Genomic DNA, 17,665 nt, shown 5'->3' with positions numbered 1-17,665 from the left:
TATCTGCGACACTGGTAACTCACTCGACAAAATAACAACGACGACCAGTTTTTCTCATCACAGTTGATGCAAAATAACAGCTCCTCGATAAATGATGAGACATATTCACGGACGGACTTGACATGACGCCGCATCATCAAGTGTGTAATCGCGCGAAAAAGTCAGAGAAAATCGGCGGCGACACAGGGAGAGTGTGCCCGGATTTGACGGACGAAGCGAAGGATGCGGACGAGGAATGAGAGAAGGATGGCGGCTGATCCCGCCAATGATGGCGAACGCCGCGGGGGGGGGGGGGGGGGGGGGGGGGGGGGGAAGAGAAAAAGCGCCCGTGGTTCAAAGGCGAGCTCGGCAAACCAAACAAAGAGCGACGGCGCAGAGGGAGATCGCATAAAAGGCAACAACACAACCGAGTGTCACATGAACTTGGAGACACGTTGCCAGAAAGAAAATGAATGCTGGCCTTTGTGAGTCACTCCGAGCAATCGACCGTCACGAACCGTCGTTGCTTCATATGATAATCAGCATTATCATATTTTCACACCTGAAAGAGTGGAGACAATAAACAACGTTGTGTCCTTACCTGGCTTTTTAATAGCTAACTTGTGACAGAAACGAGAATGAATCATTGCGCTCAGTCGGATTCCATTGGTTCTGTCTTTTGTTTGATATTGCCCTGGACATATTTTTATTTTCTTGCTGTATTATATTCCTCGTTTGCAGAAAGAGAATACATTTTATTGCCCTTGTTGCAGAGCCGTTGACGCTGTCAAAATGTATGTTTGTGTAAAACGGTTATAATACGTTAAATATAAAATTCACAGTGATACAAAGAGTTAATTCATGAAATGTCCATCCATCCATTTTCTTTGCCGCTTATCCTCACAAGGGTCGCGGGGAGTGCTGGAGGCTGTCCCAGCTGTCAACGGGCAGGAGGCGAGGTACACGCTGAACTGGTTTGCCAGCCAATCGCAGGGCACATGGAGACAAACAACCAATCACACTCACAATCACACCTATTGGCAATTTAGACTCTCCAAGTAATGTTGCATGTTTTTTGGGATGTGGGAGGAAACCGGAGTGCTTGGAGAAGACCCACGCAGGCACGGGGAGAACATGCAAACTCCACACAGGTGGGGCCGGGAACCTCAGAACTGTGCCGCCCTTCATGAAATATATATTTCATATATAGGAAGATATTCAATTTATTTCTGATGACATCATTATGATTTTTTTTTATACAAAACCGACAGTAATGACACAATAACAAAGAATGAATTTTTTTGTTTTTGCTTCAATCTAGTGGGTATTGTGATGCTCCCTGTGGCCCCCGGGCCTCGGCCGTCAGACGTACGAACGGACGTGGACCTTCATGTCCATCCTCGTCCCTCCCAGACAAAATTAGAAGTTCATTGAGGAACGTCATCGGTTCCTGCTCACGATCTGTCTTCTTCTTCTTTTCCTTTCGGCTTGTCCCGTTAGGGGTCGCCACAGCGTGTCAGTTTTACGCCGGATGCCCTTCCCGACGCCACCCCTCTGCATTAAGCCGGGGAGAGAAACTTACAGCACCTGGTATTCCCAGGCGGTCTCCCATCCAAGTACTAATGAGGACCAAAACCGCTTACCTTCCCAGATCTGACGAAATCGTGCGTTCTCAGGGTAGCGTGGCCGTAAGCGCACAATCTGCCCGGCTGTGACGTGTACCAAATCTGTCTGAAAAGCGAATATTTCATCAGAAAATGTCATGATCCTGCCTCCCAGTCCTGGCTGAGCGTGGCCCAGCTCACCGGCGATGATTAGGAGGAGCACACCTGCGCCTCATCCTGGCTGATTAACCCCAGTATTTATAGGACCCTGGGGACGACTGGTCTTCACCAGATCATTGCCTCGCATGCCTCGTTCCCGCACTTCCGTACTCCTGATGCCAACCTCCCGTGTACCGACCAACGCCTGTCTCCCGATCGACCCTGTAAGCCTGACGTCTTTGATACTCCCGCCGTCGCTGATCGATCTCCCGTGTACCGACCCCTGCTTTGTCGCGGACCTGCTCTCTACGCCCGACGTCCTAACTACCGCTGCTCCACTTGATTGTCTCCCTGATCCCCGACTTTGGAACGAGTAAACACTTTTCCCAAACTGCCTCTGCGTCTCCGGAGTCCTGCATTTGGTGCTCCTCCGATGGGTCGTGACAGAAAACGAGCTTGAAATGTCTACTGAATCTATTTTGAGCGAGATTGAACGATAGAATACGTGCCAATATTCTCAGGATTCAAAAGGTCCTTCAGCAAGAGTTTCCGAGAAGTGTATGGCTCAAGATATTTCGAACTGCTATACGTTGGAGATGCAATAAACTGGGGAGCAAAACCTACCATAGTGCCTGTGGGACCGCACCAATGCAACTGGTACCCCAACTTCCAGTTGGACATCAAACCAAACCACACTTTGCTCTTTAATCAGCTACCGTATCCGTCGGTATATCCACTTACTCAGTTCCACCGTCTCGAAAGCCACATTGCAGCACTTATGCAGTTTGACGGACGGCTTTGTGGTCGTCTTAAGCCCCGCGTTCGCTTTCATTCCCCTTTTACAAGTCAATATGAACTGGCAGGCAGAGACCGAAAATGTTTTACCGTCAGGAATTCCAACATCATGTCTGAGTTTGCTACGAGCTTGCCGAAAACAGGGCACAGGACTGGAAGCAATTTGAGATAAGTGCTGAAGCGCAGGCGGACTTGGGACTTGTTGGACTCGCAAGTGTATCTGATCATTTGCATACTGAAACAAGTGCACGGCAATTGCACAAGAATATTATTTAGTCGGCGCTAGTGACGAGCCAGATTGTCTGGTGCTGATAATTGGGCCGACGGTAGCAACTCCACTTATCTACCCACCCAGAAAAAAGTTCTCTAGATTCTAACGCTGAAGAAAGAAAAAACGGTGATGGTCACTGAAAAAAACTCAACACATGAGAAAATAATACTTATTTTGGTCTATCAAACTAATAAAAGTACCCCTGACAAAACCAATGGGACGGAACATTTTGAGGCCAACAAAGGGGTTCCGTGACCGGCAACTGTGTTTTTCAGACACTTTCCAGCACATTTTGTTTTAGGACGGATCGGCAATCTTATGATTTCTTCATATCAGGCACAGTTACGGGACGGCAAGCAAACCACTTCCAGAACAGAACAAACTGATCTTCCTTCACGTTTGAGAATAGGGTGGCTTTTTTGTTGTTGTGTCATCGGAACTCGACAAATTTACAGTTTTGTATAAAAATAAAAAATAAATACCAGAGGAGAGGTCAGCCCTAAGTGTGAATGTTTTGAAATCCAGGTTGAAACCTCTTCTTTTTTTCTCATGCTTTTTAGAATATATCCACTTTTTGATTATATTGATTGCACTGTATGTGGTTTTAATTATATATTTTCTTTAAATATTTTGTTTGTCATTTTTCTTATTTTTATCCTGTTTTATATGTTTTATCTCTTTGTTTTCAAATGCCTTTAATCATGGAAAGCACATTGAGTAACTTTGTGTGTGAAATTCTCCATACAAATAAATTTGGTTTGCTTTGCTTTGCTAGAAGCTTTGTGGCTTGTAAATATGCATTTTTTGGAAATTCCATAATAAAAAAATGATGGTAAGAATTAGATGCACGTAAGAGACATTGTAAGGAAATGTGAGAATCAATTCTGACATCCCACTTGGGTCATTGTTTATCCAGTTATTTACTGTCTTCAAAATGCTTCATATTTACTCAGGACTAATGATTTATTCCCGTTTGGAACAGAAGCTAGCATAGATGCATCTAAGTATAGGCCTCGGATTAGGGGACAACACTTTGAATGAGCACGAATGAACAACGCTATGCTTGTGTTGTCTTATCGGGAGCAAGAACTCCTGATGACAGGAAGTTGAGAAAGCAGACAAAACGCAACAAATCTTCTATCGGGAAAAATGTGAGCCTTTCGTCAAACTCGGGATCTTGTGTCCCATGGCCTTTTACCAGTGAATCACAGAGTCAGTCTTTTACAATATGAATTTTTCATTTAAAATGTAAACTATAGAAGTAAAATAGTGCCACCAGGATTTGAATTTGAAATGTGAAGTGATAACATTTTCAATAGTTGTATTCCAGTGTAACCTTTCAATGTTAATAATTCAACCGGCTTCAATTCGCTTTCTAAAATTCACCATCTATGCCACCAGGCAGGGTTACCTCAGGTCAGAAACGAATACCCAGCCAATCCACTGATGCTTTCTTAGTCACATGACATCACATAGTCATTTCATATGCATTACAAATTGAAATCCTGGTGGCACAAACACTTTATGCCTGAGGGATATTAACTTATGATGATGCAAAAGACCAAAAAAAAAAAAAAAAGGCCAAGTCTGATTCACTTTAATATTTATTTAATATATGTACAAAGTTAGCACTAGCAATAGCTTGCTAGTCTACATAATGTTTTGTTGCCTGCTTGGGTCAGATATCATATTAAAAGTATATGAACATACTTCAGCAGCACGGTGGAGCAACTGGAGAGCGTTGGCCTCACAGTTCTGAGGTCCCGGGTTCACTCCCGGACATGCCTGTATGGAGTTGGCCTGTTCTCCTCTTGGCTACGTAGGTTTTCCCCGGGCACTCCGGTTTCCTGCCACATTCCAAAAACATGCAACATTAATTAGACACTCTGAATTGCCCCTAGGTGTGATTGTGAGTGCGGCTGTTTGTCCCTATGTGCCCTGCGATTGGCTGGCAACCAGTTCAAGGTGTACCACGCCTCCTGCCCATTAACAGTTGGGATAGGCTCTAGCGATCCCCGCGACCCATGTGAGGATAAGCGGCTAAGAAAATGGATGGATGCTTGAACATTCTTCGAGCCCTGACCCAGTAGAAGAAAATCTTGCCAGCAAACTTGGCTTGATGCATTCTACGGTGTTGGGGCCAGTGCAAAAACAAACCACGGCCATGATGTGGGGAGGGATCCTTGTTAAAGTAAGACATTTTAAAATTAAAAAGAAGTGTTTTGACAACAGCTTTTCACAAAGGGAAAATCAAGCGCTAAAATGTGACAGCCAGAATGCATCAACTGTCTCCTCCTGGGTTGTGACAAACTCTCCGACCCCATAGTCGTTCGCTAGTTCATTACTGTCAAAACAAATAGCGAGGCGGGGGAGATGCGTTACATAGCTTGGTGGCAGAAGCTTTATTTCAAGAGGAAAAATATTCAAAACTTTTGTGTTCTGTGTTTTTTTTTCTTTTCTTTTCATACTGCCCATTAAGGCCATTTCTTGACAGCTTATTTTCTGTTTGAAAGGGTGACATAGAATCGGGGCAACATTTCGCTTCCAACATGGCGTCAGCGACATGACACAGCAGAAATTGCACGTTTTTGTCAGGGTTAACAGGAGCCTGCCACTCGTTGCGCACACACCCTTTGAGTTAAAAATACGTACATTTCATTGTCTGAATGAGTGTTGCTGCGTGAGCTGATTGAAGGCTCGCCACGGACTGGAAGATCCTGCTTCGGTGAGTTCTTTCTGAAAGGCAAAGGCGGGTAAAAAGAAGCCGCACACCTCTGACTCAGCAGTTTTTCAAAAAGGCAGTGTGAACATCTTAATATCTCAAATGGAAGTCAACAATCAGCAAACTACCTGAAGAGACATTGGTTTGACAACACTTTATTTATATTAATGCCATTTATAAATCCTTCCTTGTGATACCTTTCTCTGTCAGTTCAAATTTACATACCATGAACATTTGCTTCTTTCCACGTTATGTCCGTTATTTACTGGGCGTGTCATGTACTGGACCTGTTGAACGGATCAAAATAGTGATACCAAACATCAGTATCACATACTTGTCATTGTGTATCATTCCTGTAGAGTCATTTTTACTGAACTGCTGGAGTGTGGAGCGCTACACCGAAAAAATATTGAAATATAGAAAAGGGTGCTAAAATTACACTTCCAGATGCTGTCGTAGTATATTTTTGGGTATTAATTTCAGCAGAACCAGACACCTTCCGCCAGCCGTTCCACCCCGCTTGGAGCCGTGTCTTCACTTCCTTATCACCAATGTTGACCCCAAGTATTTGAAGTCATCCACCCTCGGCATCTCTTCTCCCTGGAGCTTCACTCTTCCCCCACCGTCCCGTCCCTCTCATTCACGCACACATATTCCGTTTTACTTCGGCAAATCTTCATTGCTCTCCTTTCCAGTGGGTGCCTCCATTTTTACAATTGTTTCTCCGCCTGTTCCCTGCTTTCACTGCAGATCACAATATCATCTGCCGACATCATAGTCCAAGGGGAATCCGCTCTAACCTCGTCTGTCAGTCTATCCATTACTACCGCAAACAGGAAGGGGCTCGGAGCGGATCCCTGATGCAGTCCCACCTCCACCTTAAATTCTTCTGATACACCGAGAAATGTGCTCATTAGAGGGACAGCCAAAGTTGGATATTTTGGAGACAAGGTTCGAGAGAGCAGGATTCGATGGTTTGGACATGTCCAGAGACGAGAGAGTGAGTATGTTGGTAGAAGGGTGCTGAGGATGGAGCTGGCAGGCAAAAGAGGGAGAGGAAGACCAAAGAAAAGGTTGATCGAGGTTGTGAGGGAGGACATGAAGACTGTGGGTGTTAAAGAAGAAGATGCACGAGATGGGAAAAGATGACACGCTGTGGCGATCTCTAATCGGGACAAGCCGAAAGGAAAATAAGAAGAATATCAAATTGGGTTTATTCATTGTCTTTTTTTTTGTACTCAACAGGCTTGAGAAGCCATCTGGCAGACCAGAAATGAACCGAAGTCGACAGCAGCGCACCAGCGCCGATGAAGTGTTGTTTAACTTTGTTAAATGGGAAAGCGGCAAAAAAAAAAAGCCAGAGTCAGGTCGCGGGAGGTCAGAGGGGACGGCGAGAGCTTCTTATGCGCGCCCGAGACACTTTTGAGGACCGCAGCGAGGGGCACCGAGTCAGTTCATTTATATTCAAGGATTTGACCCGGGGACAACAGTGGTGTCAGTTGGGTTAAGACAGCTGCGCCTCGTTGCATTGTGCCCGTGCCGAAAAAAGCCAGTTGGTCCCCTGGCCCCTGGCCCCCACCCTGCCTTGCGTGGTTCCCATGGTGAGCAAATGAGGCCAAGAGTATTTTGTCACACTCATGTAAGTCGCACATTCTCCCTCTTTCCGACAATGCTGCCACACTAAGACGGACCCAACTAAGACTGTTTGGTCAAATGACAACGAGGAGAATTCTCCCACCACGCAAAAGTTCCCCTTCCCAAATCACGGCGCTGTTATTGGTCCGCTCTCTGCCGCGAGTGGATCGTTCCACCGTTTGAACTAAACGAGAAACGAAGACAACACGGACGTGTAAATCCGGTTGGTGATACTCAACGAAAAGGATCGCGGCCCGGCATTCGGAAGAAACGGCAAGAGGAACCCGAGTGTGACGCTTCTAATGGAAACCACGTGATTGGCAGCGTGCCTGCTCTGTGTCTCGTTGTCACAGAAAAATGTTCTTCGGGGCGACTTCAAGGAGGCGAGACTGAAGGGAAAATTGCAGCTGCGTTTAGCAGTCAAGCTGGCGGGAGGCCGCTCTCAGGTGCTCGGGCACGTCCGCGGCCTCGCCAAACGTGTGTGACGGCGGCCGCTAGTGGCACTGTAATTACAAGTCGGGCATAAATCACAGAGAGACAGAAAGCGAGCATAGGGCCCCTCCCAGGGGTCAAGCGGGTCACGATGCCCCCTCCTAAATCCTCACGCCATCCATCCCAAATGTTTCAGTTTCTCCCTCTCAAAGCAACACGCCTTCCCCCGTTGCGCCGACGGGAACTTTAACCTTTCCACAGCTGTGGCGGTCGGTCGGACAATTCAAAGTACTTCTTGATGCCTGGTGTGGTTTCCTCATTCCATTTTTTTTTCATTTTCATTTTTTTTTTACCCACACGGTGCTCTTTTGTGAGGCGGCTCACGTTGAAAATAACGACAACAACGAGTCATGTTTAGCTTAAATTGTTGAATACGCTGCTCCGAGTTCTTCAGTGGCTTTGTTTTTACATTTAAACAATATACACTGGTACCTCTACTTACAAAACTCTCTACTAAAGAAAGATTCAGGTTACAAAAAGCTTCTACGGAAAATATTTGTCTCTAGTTCCGAAAGAAATTCAGGATAAGAAAGGAAAAAAATGGCGCTGGATTCAATCGAATGTAAACATCTCGTACTGTATCTTGGTTCGAAAGCGGCGGAAGAGAGCAGCTCTCCCATTGGCCAGCGCTGGAGCAATTTCCTGGCATCACATCCGGTCTCTTGGTATGTGTGGCGCAATACAGCTCTATTGGCTAGCACGTAGAATCTTCATGGCATCACATCTCTCCATTGCCTTGGCGCAACGTCAGTATTTTATTTTGGAGGGGGTGGGGGGGGGGGGTGTCAATATTTACCCATGTATATTTGTTATTTAATTCTATAAAGACAGATCACATTAAATTTTAATTTTGCTACTTAAGGGTTACCATCATTTTGAAATGGGTTGGTAATTGAAAAACAGTTCTTCTTGTGAACTGGTTCCCAGGACACTGATTTATTATCTCTTAAAACACAAATGACCACATGTAAAAATGATAAAGATTGCTAGAAATATGGCAGAACTGCTCTAACGTTTGGCTAAATCTGAGGTGTAGAAATGATACTGAGGCAACTTCCAACACTTGTAAAGTTTTGACACCCCCCCCCCCAAAAAAAACAAAAAAACAGCGCTTTGACTGGGCTTGTCTGCTGGTGAGGTCGCTTAAGGCGTTTGGTTCTCAGGTGTCATTCAGCCGTCACAGAAGAGGGGGAAAGCAAGGAGCGAGAGGAGGAGGAAGAGAGACAAAACAATAAAAATTAGTGCTTTGGCTGGCTTTCAAAATTGTAAATGACAGACAAGCTGCATCTTGATATGCCTGACTTGTGAGTTGGACGGGTTTTGGGGAGCAAAGGTTGTGTAAAATGTTTGACGTTTTTTTGTAACTTTTTTTGTACACTGAAAAAGTCTTACATCTTTGCACTCAACTCGTAAAAAAACACTATTGGATTCATATTCCTGTTCATCGTAATTATTTCTGATTTCTTCTTCTTTCAATCTCAACAAATGGTAATGACATATGGGGTCCCTCAAGGATCAGTTCTTGAACTCCTCCTGTTCAGCCTGTATATGCTATCCTTGGGTCAAATTTCCCAGGACTTTAGTTTTGACTATTATAGCTCTGCAGACGACACACGGTTATATGTAGCAGTCTCTCCAGGTGAAACACAACAAAACTGAGATCATTGTTTTTGTCAATAAAGGAAAAAGGATTATTGTTCATAAACACTTGGATTCTGTATCTTTAAAAAGCAAAGACCAAGTCCGAAACCTTGGTGTTCTGACAGATTTCATGTCAAGTCAATTACTAAAACTACCATTTAACATGGGAAGAACATATCAAGAGTGAAGGCTTGCATGTGTCAAGCAGACCAGGAGAGACTCACCCATGTTTTCAATCTAAAGTAGACTTGACTATTGTAATAGTCTTCTGACACCCGCAGCTCTTTCAGAATGCTGCAGCTCGGGTTCGTCCAGAACAAAGCGGTCAGAGCACATAACGCCAATCCTAAAGTCCTTGCACTGGCTTCCAGTCAGGTTTAGAATAGATTTTAACGTTCTGCTACTGGTCTATAAATCACTAGATTATTTAGGTCCTGAATACATGAAAAAAATGCTTACTGAATACAGACTCTCAGGTCAAATAATGGAGTACAGAGCCCAAAGCAAACATGGTGAAGCAGCATTTCGCTAAGTTGCCAACAGAGGTGACATCAAATCCATCTTAAAAACTATTCGTTTTTCTCATGCGTATTAGAATACTTCCACTTTTCAGTGCCATTTCTTGTGATAAAGCTGCTTTAATTGTTTTGACTTTGACGCTGACTGGACCCAACAAAGGCGGCCATTTCTCTTCCCATGCGTGCCAATCTGTAGCTTCCACTTTTTCTGTATGTTATGATAAAATAGCCCGAGCCACATGCTCAAGAGTAGAGCGTCGAATAGGACAAGTCTTTGTAAGGAAACAACGTTCTCTCTGTAGTTTACATCTCGGAGTGGTGTGCACATGTGGCCCCTCAGGCGATTTCGGTCAGACTTGAACTGGGCCAATTCTGTTCAGCGTCAGGGGCTTGACTTTATAGTCGCTGGAACGAATCTTACTCGTAAAGATCACTTGGAAGACGTTTGAGAGTAAACAGGAGTTCAAATGAGGGAAACTGTAATTATTATGTGTTATGTTTTCAAATGTATTGAGGAAAAAGTAAAATGTCATCCGAGGCAATTGCATTGTTCAGTCGAGTTCTCGTTCCAGGAAGGCAGCCACGTCCTTCGGGTGTTTCCACAGGTCCATTACGGTCGGCCGCTGCGCAGTTGAAGATGTGCTGCGTGTCGCATTTCGGGCCGAGGTCGACGATGGTATTGTCGACACGAGCCATATGGTCATTGAGCGTGCGGCGTCATCCGCAGCGGAGTTGCGATAGTTTGGATCTTGCGTCCAGCGGAAGATCGATTCCGGTAGGGTAGCCACCAACGATGACTACCGGTTTGTACCCGGCCAACCGGCGTTCGGTGGAGCCTACGTAGCCCATCTCAGTAGGGTTGTTTGTCGAACACCGTGTCGGTGGGGGTGGGGTTGTCACGACGATGGCCTCAGCGCGCCAGGACCGTCCCGGGCCAACCCGTTCAGGCCAACGATTGTCGAATCCTCCAGGGAATCGCTACAGGTCAGTCGTTTTTTTGCCAGTGGAGCGGCCTAACCTGGCCGGGCTGCTCCGTGTGATTATCAATGATCAAGACGTACTTCAGATTTCTGTAAATTCCAGAAACATTTTTTTCAAATGAATACTCACATGGTGATGTTTTCGTGTTTTTCTTTTTTGACAGACGGTGGTCGGAAAATCTTGTTCAACATTGCGCACGGCTGATTTTTACGGGGGCTGCATTCGGGGGTCAGTGATTTTGGCAGATTTTCTGTCTTTATGTGCGCCCTCAAATTCACCGTTGATGAACTGAAGGTGCAGTCTTGTCGTTTGCCCAAAGTCGGATGGCTGCGGCACACTCAAGTTGGAACCCACCTCTCGCCCTCCACGCCACAGGATCTGCGCCGATAGTACTTTTGGTGCCGGGTTGTGCTGAACTGATCCCACAAACGTGACGTAAGCGCCTTCTGCTTGCTCGAATCAGGCAGATTTTACCAGATGATTGCGATTTGCGTCAGATTATTAAAAAGGGTGTCCGGGCTCTCCTTTGGAGATAGGGTGAGAAGCTCGGTCATCCAAGACGGGGGTCAGTGTCGAGCCGCTGCTCCTCCGCATTGAGAGGAGCCAGATGAGGTGGCTGGGGCAGCTGATTCGGATGCCTCCCAGACGCCTCTCTGGTGAGGTGTTCCGGGCACGTCCCACCGGAAAGAGACCCCGAGGACGACCCAGGACACGCTGGAGAGACTATGTCTGGGAAAGCCTCCGGATCCCTCCGGAAGAGCTGGAAGAAGTGGCTGGGGAAAGGTGAAGTCTGGGTATCCCTGCTGAAGCTATTTCCCTTGCGGCCCAACCCGGAAGCGGTAGTTAATGGATGGATATTTAGAAGAACTACAGTCTACTGCGGTTTGGTCTCAAACTCGTGGCCCGCGGGCCAATTGCAGCCCCCAAGGTGATATTTTGTGGCCCGCACCTTACTATGGAAATTAAATGATGGTGCGGCCCTGAAGTTTTACATGAATGGCACTTTTACAGTGTTGCGTGCGGAGCTGACGAACCTACCAATCACGACGGGGCCGTGGCTCTCGGGGGTGTGACAGCGACCAGGCTTGATGCAAGCAGAGAAATATTTTTCATTGAAAAGTTACAGTGGTGTTGCCATGGAGAGTTTCACGAGTAGATTTGCACAATAAAATAAAAGGACGGTTTTAAAATTTCTCATTTAAATCGCATGCAAGTGCACCGAGGCTGCGGCCCAGCCTCAGCTAGAATGTGCCCACAGCGGCCCCCCGAGGCGAATTGAGTTTGAGACAACTGGTCTACGGCAAGATGGCGGCGGGGAATCTTTTAAATGTTGGATCCGTGATTTCAAACATTCAGCAGCCGTGACCTTTTCCCTTGTAGGAAGGAGAGCCGAAGAAGGGCTCAGCGGCGTCCCGGAGAGGCCGAGCGCCACAGTGGCAGGCCTGACGAGATCTCCATGTGATCTCGGGAAAGTCAACAAGACCCGGTCCGCGGCTGGGCATCGGGAGAACACGGTGGCCTCGCGTAGCGACACCCTCCCGCCGGGACACGCCCACGAGACGGACGACTCAACGTTTGATTCCGTCCAGCACAGGTTTCCAACCCCCCCGATTCCTTACACTTCCTATTTTTAGCAGCAGCATCATTTCTGTTCTGATTTTCTCCTGTATTGCTTTCGCACCGACTGTCTGACATTTGAGCAAAACAACAACAAGTTTCCCAGAGTTGAAACATTCTCAAATGGCTTCAGAGTGTCTCCATGTGTCCAGGCAATAAGCCACATTTGCGAAACAATGATGTCGCAAGCCTCTCATTACAATCTGTGGCTTGTCTCGACGCCAGGAGAAAAGGTTCTGGAGATTGCAGCCTTGTGCTAAAAACGAGGAAAAAATGGAGGGGGAAGTGTGAATCTTTCATTTACACACCCGCACGGACAAAAACGAAGCTGCCGTTTGCATCGAGTTGAAATCTCAATGGATAAATCTTTCCCTGTCCAAAGCGTCAGCTTTGAACAAAAAGGTGCTGGGGGAAGCGTCACTAGCAAAGAATATAAAAAGCCCAATGTGGGAATAAAACAGAGGTGGGGAGGGGGGTTGGGGGTGGGGGTTGAGCATCAAAGGCAGCCAGGCACAGCAGGACTGGCATCGCTGTGAACTCCCAACTTAGGACACTCAGCATGCTCTTCACCGATTCCCCCCCTTCCCACCCCTTTTAGATCAGTCCCGGCCAGTAATTAAAACCATCATTCCCACTGCCTCGGTATCTCATTAGCCCGCACAACCCCGGGCTTTCCTCCCTGCTTTTCCTAAAAATATCGCTCGGCTCGAGCAAACACGAGACGCTCACGCCCGAAACACATTTGCGAGACGAAAGCCGCGTCCGCGTCTACACAGACACAGACACACGGTTGAACCGTCAACGGGGCGAAGGAGGAGAAAGGACGTTTTTAGCCTAGCAGAAGTCTGAAGAAAGATTTGGCACCGGAAACAGAAACTTGTGTGGACCTGATGGAGAGCAGGGAAAAAAAAAAGTCAACAATACCAATAAAGGCAAAGGCGTGGCAGAAGCTCATTGGAAAGGATTTTGGCTTTGGAACCAGAAGGTTACAGTTTTACACCCCCGCAACAGACAAGAAATTGCCAGTTTTTGGAGACATGCTAGTGCAGGGGTGCCCTGACTTTTTTACCCCAAGATCTACTTTTCAATGATACTGATCATGCTCCCAAACCGCTTTAAGGTTAATGTTGTGTTGCCTCCTATATTTAAAATACAGAATTATCTTTTTGTGCACTGTATTGTTTGTCCTTTCATCCTAGATCAGGCTGTGCCAAGTTGGAATTTAAAAAAAAAATGACACACCATCTCATCCTGCACTTTCTACTTTGGCATCAGACCCAGACTTTTCCCACTTGGAAAAGAGAAAATCTCGTCCAGTTCTTCGATTATTCACATACTCCGACAGTCGTTGCATCTTAAAACAACAGCGTTTCTTTTTTTAACTTTCTCCATTAATCCATTCATGGGCTGAGTGGCAATTTTTTGCCATATTGAGATAAAAGTCTCCTAACAGGCCACAATTAAGGAAATAACACTTCTTTTTCCTTTATGGTTAAGTTATATGATAACCTCGTCCTAAAACTGGGATGCTGCTTGGGTTTTCTTAGTAGATCGTGCCAAAAACCAGAATCAGAATCAGATTAAAACACTTGATATGCTGAAGGATATAATGCTTGAAAATCAAAATTTCCCCAAAATAGGACGCTGCCCACGAATGGGTTAATATCAAAAGTAAACATAAGCATCATGTCTAGCTCGTCTTTGCTCTACGTTGCCCAGAAGGTGTTGCTAACTAAAGCAGCGGTGGTCGACACTTTCATTTTAAAACATATTGATGGGCTGCGTAAGTACTGTAATATTTGTAATTATGAGTGTACGTCTTTAAGAGGGGGGAGGTGTAAGGTAAACTAGGAAAAAGAGTGTGGCGGAGAAAGTTAGAGAAAGTTCCATGTGCTGCCTAAAAGAAACCAGTGGATTCATCTTTTCATTTTTTTACAGTACGAATGTTAATTCTGCCATTGGATGTAACAACCAGTCATCCCTCACTCATTGAATCACATTGCAAAATGCCACAAACTGAATAGCTTTATGTAATAATTTCACTTTGCATTGGATTATTATAATTAGTTTTTGCACGCCACGCAGAAGTTTTGAGGTAAGATTGGCTTTTTTTTTTTTTCCGAGCACGCCGTCCCGCGATCGACCAAGATCTTTGAAGCCCCCCTGTGCTAGTGTGTATCCTGAGTGGTGAGCTGCCCTTGAGCAAGGCCCTCAGCTCAGGGACACTACACCGTTTTGCGCAGGGGAACAAGATCAAATCACCCCACAAATGTCAATTGTGTTTGTTCAAAAGGGGGGGGGGGACATCCTGCAGCGTTCACAGCTATGAGACCTTAAAATGAGGACAAAGTGATACATTTGAAGCGCTTACACTTTCCCTATCAAAGGGAAGATTTTGGAGTGGGTGAATGTCTGTTGCAGTGGTCAGATTTAGCACTTTGGCTGGAGATAAAAGGAAGCCCGTCTCCCCATGTTTAATTCAGTGTGAACCGTGACTAAGTCGTGATAGCGGCCTTCTGAAGTCAATCGAAGGCTTCTTCAGCCGCGTGCGCTTCAGACGAAAATAATGTCGCCGGATCGCTGACCGCGTTGAGCGCGGGGAGGAGGTCGGAGCGGTCCGGAGAATCGCGGGAGGCTCGTTTCATTCCTCATTTGATGAGTTTGACTTGCGGGGCAACAGTGCGTCGCCGCACAAAACCTTAATCCGTTGCATGTCATTAACCTACTTGGCACGGCTGCCGGGCGGGTTTCGTGCATTCGCTTGCAAGAGAACTTGTGGAAAAAAAAAAAAAGATGTCATTCACGGCTTCATTTGGGCTTCATTCACGTAGGCTTTCAACTTCAGTAAATTCCAGCACAAAGGGCAAAACCATACCAGGAAATAGTCAGTTCCGGGCTACGGGTGACCTCCGACCTTCCTTTGCGGCAACGATTTGAGATGCCAACAAATGTCGGATCTATGTCTAAGGCCGCAACCAATCGATCTCGATCCGTCGCGAGTTAGTCGCCGTTAAAAGGCGGACGCGAGCGGCTCCCCGGCCCAATCGGGCTAAGCGCGCCCCTCCGCTCGCTTTCTCCGCGAAGCCTTTGAAGTTGGCGGGGGGCAGGGGGGGGGGGTCTTCTGCACTCGCACCGACGCTAACGAAAGATACTTTAAGCGATTCTTTTTTATCTGGCAAGCCTAATGAAAGATTAATGGGTTTGATATTTCCCCTTGTTTATATTTTATTCAGATAATAAAGCCGCGGTCCTTCAAAACCTGTTAAAAGCTCCTCGGTCGGGATTTTCAAGCTCGGGGAAAGTCGCATCGCGGTCGTTGGCCACGAAGACGGCGAGAAGGTTCTACCACCTTGCCGGTGAACATTGGACCTTGTAGCAACACATACAGTGCTTTATAAAAGTATTCGAACCCTTTGAACCTTTCAACCTTTTGCCACATTTCAGGCTTCAAACATAAAGATATACAATATACATTTTTTTTTTTTTGGTCGAGAATCAACAAGTGCGACACAATCGTGACGTGGAACGAAATTTACTGGATATTTTACATTTTTTTAACAAATAAAAAACTGAAAAGTGGGGCGTGCAATCGTATTCGGATCCTTTACGTTCAGTGCAGCAAACTCACTCCAGAAGTTCAGCGAGGATCTCTGAGCGATCCAATGTTGACTGAATAGAATCCAAATGCGTGTAATCATGTCTCCGGATAAATGCACCAGTTCTGTTATAGTCTCGGGGTTCTGTTTAAAGTGCAGAGAGCGTCATGAAGACTAAGGAAAACACCAGGCAAGTCCGAGATACTGTTGTGGGGAGGTTCAAACCCGGATTTGGATTTCCCAAGCTTTAAATGTCTCAAGGAGCACTGGGCAAGCGATCATATTGAAACGGGAGGAGTATCAGACCACTGAAAATCTACCAAGACCCGGCAGTCCCGCTGAACTTTCACCTCGAACAAGGAGAAGACTGATGAGAGATCCAGCCAAGAGGGCCAATGATCACTTTGGATGAACTGCGGAGATCTACAGCTGAGGTGGGAGATTCCGTCCAAAGGACAGCAATCGCTCATACACTGCACAAATCTGGTCTTGAGTGGCAAGAAGAAAGCCATTTCTCAAGTATATCCATCAAAAGTCTCGGTTAAAGTTTGCCTCGAGCCACCTGGGAGACTCACCAAGCATCTGGAAGAAGGTGCTCCGGTCAGACGGAACCAAAATCGAACTTTTCGGCCACAATGCAAAGCGGAATGTTTGTCGTGAAAGCAACACAGCGCATCACCCTGAACACACCATCCGCGCTGCCAAACATGGTGGTGGCAGTCTCATGGTTTGGGCCGGGGAAGATGAATGGAGCCAAATACAGGACCATTCTGGAAGAAAACCTGTTGGAGTCTGCAAGAGACCTGAGACTGGGATGGAGATTTATCTTCCAACAGGACAATGATCCAAAACATAAAGCCAAATCTACAATGGAAAGGTTCACAAATAAACATATGTCGCCCCGATCTGGTCGCCGAACCTAGCCGACAGCCATTGGAAGGAACTTCAGGCCAGCCAAAATCACGGGCTGCCACCTGATGTCCTCCACCGACCTCCTGCACGTTGAAACCAAGACCCTACGACATCTCTCGTTGGCAAACGGACATAGACCAGTTCGACAAACGGCGAGACGACCAACAATACAAGCGCGGACTTACTGAACTCCACACGTCGGTCGTCACCAAGTCCAGGCTGGCCTAAAAGCCTAACATCGTCCTTGGGGGCTACCCGCCTCCAATCCACGACGACGAACGGTCTCTGGCTCGGGAAGCACGCTCCATCCTCGCCCAACTGCAGCTTGAGCTTCTGTCGCCCGCTGAACAGGTACAAACACCGCCTCGATGACACAGTCGCCGACGTCTCCTCGGACTGTGGCAACGGGCCACCCGCCACCCGGCGCACCCTACTACGCTCACAGCAGAAGATCTATGGCGGCGACCGACCGAGGCGGCCGCTTTCCTACGGCTATTAGGCTTTTGCGCGATTGTGTACGTCGACGCAGCAACGCTGTCACGCTGGCTATCACAACAACAGATAAACATATCCAGGTGTTAGAATGGCCAAGTCGAAGTCCAGACCTGAACCCAATCGAGAATCTGTGAGCAGGGCTGAAGACTGGTGTGTTGCTGCCTGGAGACATTTGGCATCATTGAACAGCTCACGCAGCTAAAGTGATGATCGAAACTTAGCGGCTCGAGGAGTGAGCAGCTCGTTGA

Source organism: Syngnathoides biaculeatus, chromosome 4 (assembly GCF_019802595.1).
Source record: "Syngnathoides biaculeatus isolate LvHL_M chromosome 4, ASM1980259v1, whole genome shotgun sequence".
Lineage (NCBI taxonomy): Eukaryota > Metazoa > Chordata > Actinopteri > Syngnathiformes > Syngnathidae > Syngnathoides > Syngnathoides biaculeatus.
This window is presented reverse-complemented; position numbering follows the sequence as displayed.